We start from the raw sequence: 7326 nt of genomic DNA on the forward strand, positions 1-7326 counted from the left end.
ATCAGAGCCTAGGATTGTTTTCTGTATACTTGATGCAAAACTGCTTGAAAATCGAAAATTATGCATTCTGACGACTGTACTCGCCGAGTCCATGAACAAATTCATCCTACTCGCCGAGTAGGATAATGCACTCGCCGAGTAGGATCGAGCTGGGCAGATTTTTCGAGTTTTTGTTGCTGGAAATGGATTAAAATCATTATCCCAATCTGTTTTGGACTTGTAAAATCTGTTTTTCAAAATGATAATGATTATGTTAATCCATTTTACATGACTTTTAACAATTTCAAAGTATTATATATGTTCATATGATTTCTTGAAATTGCTTGACATGAATTTGTATTCTTATGAGTTTTTAGAAGATCATAGGAATTATGTGTAACCTCCATGTGTGTTTAATTCTTGATCTTAATTGTATTGATGGTGTCCATAACTTGTCCTCAAGTTATGGATAACCAAAAGTCACTTCTTTTAATTGTGATTAAAGAACTAAAGAGGTTTCATAAAATGAAGAGTCTTCATTTTTATGAACCATTAAAACTCATAAGTTACAAATTGAAGAGACTTGGAATAGTTTCAATTCTTGCCCTCAAGTTTTGGAATTTGAAAAGTCTTACACTCTAATACTTTAATTCCAAATTAAACCTTAGATTTTTAAAAAGTTTAAAAATCAACACTTATACTATTATTATAATTTTATTATATATATATGTATAAGAATATGTCATTCTTACCGTTAGTAGGCCTCATTCACGAAGCCGGTCTATAAGGGGGGTATAAGGTTGTTGCCTATAAAATGGTGACTTAATGGGTGTCCACTCTCATCCACCGCTTCCTTGATCGGTGGAGGGTCGTTAGCCGAACGGGTAGGATATGACTTTAAATTCTCATTAAAAGTATAATGAATTATAAAGTAACTATACATTATAAATTCCCAATCTTAGTTACTTTAGGAAAATGTGAAATTGGTGCTAGCCCATAAAATTACACTTTGTACCTTACCAAGTCGTTAGTGGAGCGTGTGTGGTTAACCGGCACACTAACATGGACTAGTAAGAGTGGAAAAGGGTAACTTGACTTTATTACAGATCGGTGGAGCGTGTGTGGTTAACCGGCACATCGATTAGGTAATATTGGTAAGGGTACCAAGTCAATTTGTATGGTTATTCACACCTTGTTTGTGATCCTCGGCATCCCAGTCACAAACTTGAGAGGGCACATTCGAGATTCAAACATGCCATTGAAAAGTTCAATGTATCTCAAAAGATCTAGGAGTTTCGAAACCAATAAAACCTAATAATAAAATATTTCGTCTTATGGTGGAAATTGGTAAATCGTCATTTACCTACCTTCAAATATTTTATAGTGTGGATTACGGCATCCCTTTTCCACCTATAAATAGTTTGTTGGATCCTAGCCTTAATATTTCATTTGGGTGACTTATTAAGGACTCTTAATCTAATGAAACTTATCTTCCTTCTATTCCAGATGTCTTCCAATAACGCTGCTGGCTCAAACCCTACAGGCTCCTTTTCCCTAACGAACTTGTGTGGTAAGGTCATCTTTGATGGATCCAACTTTAATGAGTGGATCAGAAACATCAGGATGATTACCCGCTATGAGGACAAAGAATATGTCCTTGATAGGGAGCTTAAGGATGTTAATGAAGCCACTGCTGCTCCAGAAGAGCTTGCGGAGTTCATTGCGCATGAGAAGGATGCCACCAAGGTGTCCTACATCATGATGGCCACAATGACTCCGGAACTCCAAAAATCTTATGAAGATTTCTACCCCTATGAGATGCACCTAGATCTGATGGAAAGGTACCATCAGAGCGCGCGTCAAGAGAGGTATGAAATCATTTCCTCCATGATAACCGCAAGGATGAATGATGGTGAACCCATCACCGGTCACTTGCAGAAGATGCAGAGGTTCGTTGACCGGTTGCTAAAGCTCAATGTTGACTTCCCTGAGGAATTGGCGATTGACATCATTCTCTATTCCTTACCTCCAAGTTATGATCAGTTTCGCATGACTTATCATATGAACAAGGAGGAAGTCACACTTAGCAAACTTCAAGGACTCTTAAGGACAGCTGAAAATGGCCTTAAGGGTAAAGCGGTTGCTACTTCTACTCCTTTAACAGCCCCTGTTCTTGCAATTGGGCAAGGGAAGGGTAAGAAGAGGAAAAGCCCTTCAAAGGGTACCAAGGGTAAGACTCTTGATGGTTCCTCTTCAAGTGGGACAAAGAAAGGTCCCGTTACTCCTTCTTCGAACCCAAAGGAAGCACAGTGCTTCTATTGCCAAGATAAGGGACACTTCAAGCGAAGCTGCGCCAAATATCTGCAAGATGTAAAGGATGGGAAGGTTAAACCCACCCATGCAGGTATTTACACAATATTGTCTAACAACTCATCTAATGCTAATTCTTGGGTGCTTGATACAGGGTGTGGTATTCACATTTATACTAATTTGTAGGCACTAAGAAGAAGTGAGTAAGTGGAGCACGGGAAGATAAACTTAGTCATGGGCAACAGGAAAGCATCACCTGTTACCAAGATAGGAGTTTATTCTTTATTGCTTAATAATGGGTTAATGTTAGATTTGAATAAGTGTTGTTACTCGCCCGAAATGGCGAGAAATATTATTTCTTTTCATGGCTTGTACAAACAAGGTTTTACATTTTCATTTGATAATAAAAATGGTGCTATTAATGTTTATTACAATGATGTATTTTACTTTAAATCAATACCTTGTGATGGTGTATATGAAGTCGTTAATGTTGTAGACAATCTAGGAAATAATGTGTTGTATATTGATTCTTCTGATAGCTTGGATAAAGCATCCTTGTGGCATTGTCGTCTTGGACATGTTAACAAGAAACGCATAGGCCAACTCCAAAAGGATGTAGTCTTGGAATCATTTGACCTCAAGTCAGATGATAGTTGCGAGTCTTGTTTACTTGGAAAAATGAAAAAGTCACCCTTCACAGGTACTTGTGATAGGGGTGAGGGTTTGTTGGACCTTGTACACACGGATGTGTGTGGGCCCTTCAGAGTTGCTACAAGGGATGCTAATCGTTATTATGTGACTTTTACTGATGATTACAGTAGATATGGATATATTTACTTAATCAAGCATAAGTCATAAACCTTTGAAAAGTTCAAAGAGTTTAAGCAGGAAGTTGAGAATCAATTGGGCAGGAACATCAAGATGCTCCGATCCGATCGAGGAGGAGAGTATCTTAGCACTGAGTTCCTTGACTATCTTAAGGAATGTGGGATTGTCTCACAATTGACACCTCCCAGGACACTACAGTTGAATGGTGTAGTTGAGAGGCGCAATCAAACCTTGTTGGATATGGTTCGTTCCATGATGAGTCGAGCTTCGTTACCAATCTCTTTCTAGGGGTATGCCTTAGAGACTGCCGCCCATATCCTTAATATAGTCCCTACTAAAAAGGTTGCCAAAACACCTCACGAGATGTGGACTGGGAAAGTTCCCAATTTGGACCACATCAAGATTTGGGGTTGTGAAGCTTTTGTGAGGCGTGAGACTCATGACAAGCTTGAACCCCGAAGCGAGAGGTGTATTTTCATCGGCTACCCACAGAGATCCTTTGGTTACCTTTTCTACAGACCCAGTGACAATGTGGTCTTTGTAGCAAGAAGAGGAGTCTTTCGTGAGAGAGAATTCATAAGCCAAGGGGACAGTGGGAGGCAAATTGACCTTGAAGAGCTTCAAGAGTCAAGTGGTGAAGGAACCTCAAATGCTGTCAGCCAACCTGAGGAGGAAACTCCTGTTGAGCCGATAGATGAGTCTGTACCTCCAAGACGTTCCACTAGAGTGAGGAACACACCTGAATTTTATTATGGTTATCACATCACCACTGAAGGTGATACATTTATCAGTGATAGTACACTGATAGATTTGGATGAACCTAATAATTATAAGGAAGCCATGGCAGGCCCTGAGTCTGCGAAATGGAAGGAGGCTATGGACAGCAAGATTCAATCCGTGTATGACAATCAAGTTTGGAACTTGGTTGACAATGTACCAGGTCGTAAGACAGTTGGGTGCAAATGGATCTTCAAGAAGAAGACCGACATGGATGGGAAAGTACACACTTATAAAGCGCGACTGGTTGCGAAGGGCTTTACTCAAACTCTGGGAGTTGACTATGATGAGACCTTCTCACCAGTAGCTAAGATTAAGTCTATTAGAGTGTTGTTAGCCATAGCTGCATTTCATGATTATGAGATATGGCAAATGGATGTCAAAACCTCTTTCCTTAATGGGAAGTTGGCTGAGGATGTTTACATGGCTCAGCCAGAGGGTTTTTTCGATCCAAAATACCCTAATAGAGTGTGTAAGCTTGAAAAATCCATTTATGGATTGAAACAAGCATCTCGTAGGTGGAATCTTTGCTTTGATGAGAAAGTCAAAGAGTTTGGATTTTCTAGGAGTGAGGATGAGTCTTGTGTGTATGTCAGGGCTAGTGGGAGCATAGTTAGCTTCTTGGTGTTGTATGTGGATGACATACTTCTCATAGGAAACGACATCCCAACTTTGCAGGAGGTTAAGGCCTGGCTTGGGAAGTGTTTTGCTATGAAGGACCTTGGGGAAGCTACCTATATCCTAGGGATAAGGATATTGAGAGATAGGTGTAAGAGACTAATTGGACTTAGTCAAAGTACTTATGTGGATAAGGTACTGAAGAGGTTCAGTATGCAAGATTCCAAGAAAGGAGAATTACCAATCCAGAGTAATGCCAAGCTAAGTAAGACTCAGAGTCCGAGTACAGAGGACGAGATAGCTAAAATGAGTCAGGTACCATATGCTTCCGCTGTGGGGTCGATCATGTATGCTATGACTTGTACTCGCCCTGATGTGGCCTTTGCTTTGAGCATGGTCAGTAGATATCAAGGGAACCCTGGCAAGGCACACTGGATAGCGGTAAAGAACATTCTCATGTATTTGCAGAGGACTAAGGACTGGGTCCTTACCCTCAGAGACAGTGATGACTTGAGAGTGGAAGGATATAGTGATGCTAGCTTTCAAACTGATAGGGATAATTTCCGCTCTTAGTTAGGCTGGGTCTTTATCCTGAATGGAGGAGCCATTACTTGGAAAAGTTCCAAGCAGGAGATAGTAGTTGATTCGACTTGTGAATCAGAGTACATAGCAGCAAGCGAGGCAGAAAAAGAGGCGATATGGCTAAAGAACTTCATCGAAGACCTTGGAGTTGTACCAGCTATAAAGGAGCCAATGGAAATTTTCTGTGACAGTGAAAGTGCGGTTGCTTTGGCGAAAGAACCAAGAGATCACGGGAGATCTAGGCACATTGACAGAAAATACCATTTCATCAGACATAGAATAGAAGAAGGACTCCTCGTGGCAAAGAGGGTATCATCAGATGAGAACCCGACAGATCCCCTCATGAAGGGACTAAGCAAGGTTAAGCCATTACAACATGCAAGGCGCATTGGGCTGAAGGATGATATTAGTTTTGATAATTAGATTCTTGAAACTTGTAAAATGTAATTGACATTTGATGATAAATAAAAGTTGTTATTTATTTATGAGTAAGGTGTTACTATCTTGTGTTGATTGTTTACTATGTTTCAATTTTGCATGTTTTTACTTCTAGAATAATTATGTTATGGTATATATCATATTATTCAAACCATCCACAGTCGGTCAAACTTTGGAAGTAAGTATTGATTCAAGACTGTCATGAATCTGGCTTGTATGATTTGTCTAAAGTGCTTTAGACAATGCAATGGTTGCTACAACATTTATGAGTACTCATAAGGGATGAGTATTGGATTCAACCCATGCTCACTTGCATCACTTCATGGAATTTATCTCGAGTGATCGTGAGACGGTAATATCATATAAATCTCCAAACCTAGAGATATGAGTTGTTGACTATGAGTTTGTTATTCATTGATTGTACAAAAACGCATTGGTAACTCGATGTTATAAAACGTGCCTTTGTGAGTAATTCAACAAGTAGTTAGTACAAGCATATCAGTTGAAGTTTATCTGTTCCTTCTAGAAATAGAAGCAATATCTGGGCCCCTCGATGATTTGGTTTTGACCTATGTACCGGGCCCGGTCAGAACCTAATTGATGTGTTCAATTTAGTTCTATGTCGAAACAAATCGGAAATCGAGAAACAAATGCTGGACAATAAGTAAGACCATGTTCCATGTGTTTGTCTGGCTGATATCATGAGAGCAGAGGATTATATGATCACTTATCTTAAATGGCGTATCATCATCATCTCAGTTCCAAGAGACTTTGAAAGAGCTACGATTGCTAGTCGGATTTTGAAGTCATATTTGCAAATATAGTTATTAGACTTATCCAAGTGGGAGACTGTTGGATATAGTGTCTAAGTCCATAACTTTATTTGGTATGTACTTGATCCGACCTGGCATGGTCCATTTGGGTTGCATGGCATTGCAATACTTGGATAGACTAAATGAGAGAATATGGCACTTATGATTTTTAATATATTATAAGTTCTAATATATTAATAATAGTGTTATTTAATTAGTATTGATCAAGTATTAATCTAGTATTAATTTGGTGATCAAAGTGACACTAATTAAATAGATAGGGTTGATTATGACAATCATCAATTCTTTTATGGTGGATTAATGATCCATGGTTTATGGGTTATGGATGTAACCATTTGGAGCTCCATGGATAGTCCATGGGAGTTACAAACCCATGGGTCATGAGAAATGAAGTGTCATGACAATTATGGGTCTTCTTAATGAAACCCTAATTGTGACACCACTATAAAAGGAACCCTTTGGCTAGTGAAATCGGACCTAGTAAGGTTACTAGAGAGAGAGAGAGCATAACCGATTATAAGTGCTAGAAGTATTCTCTCAAGTTATTCCAAGTTTTTGTGGTGTTGTGTGAAGCATTTGAGGCACAACATTTGGGGTGCTAGGCTCACAAAGTCTTGAAGGAATCCAAGCAACAACAAGGTATGTATTTCTACTAGTTTTTATGTTTCATATATTCCCCATGCCATGCTAGTTAGGAAATAACCTTGAAAAAGAAATTTGCATGTATATAGAGAAAACATAGATTCAAGGTTATTAGGGTTGCATGTACACTTAGGAATTGTTAGAATGCTCAAAACCCATCATCAAGAATATCCAAAGCATATTTCTTCTGGATGAAGAACATTTCGCTGCTGTTGCGTTGAACATAAATGCCCAAGAAAGAATTAAGATCGCCAAAGGAAGTCATTGAAAACTCTTGACTGTGAGAGTTAATAAATCATTTTAGAAAATCCTAAGATGA

This window comes from Lactuca sativa, chromosome 5, assembly GCF_002870075.4.
Source record: "Lactuca sativa cultivar Salinas chromosome 5, Lsat_Salinas_v11, whole genome shotgun sequence".
In the NCBI taxonomy this organism is placed as follows: Eukaryota; Viridiplantae; Streptophyta; class Magnoliopsida; order Asterales; family Asteraceae; genus Lactuca; species Lactuca sativa.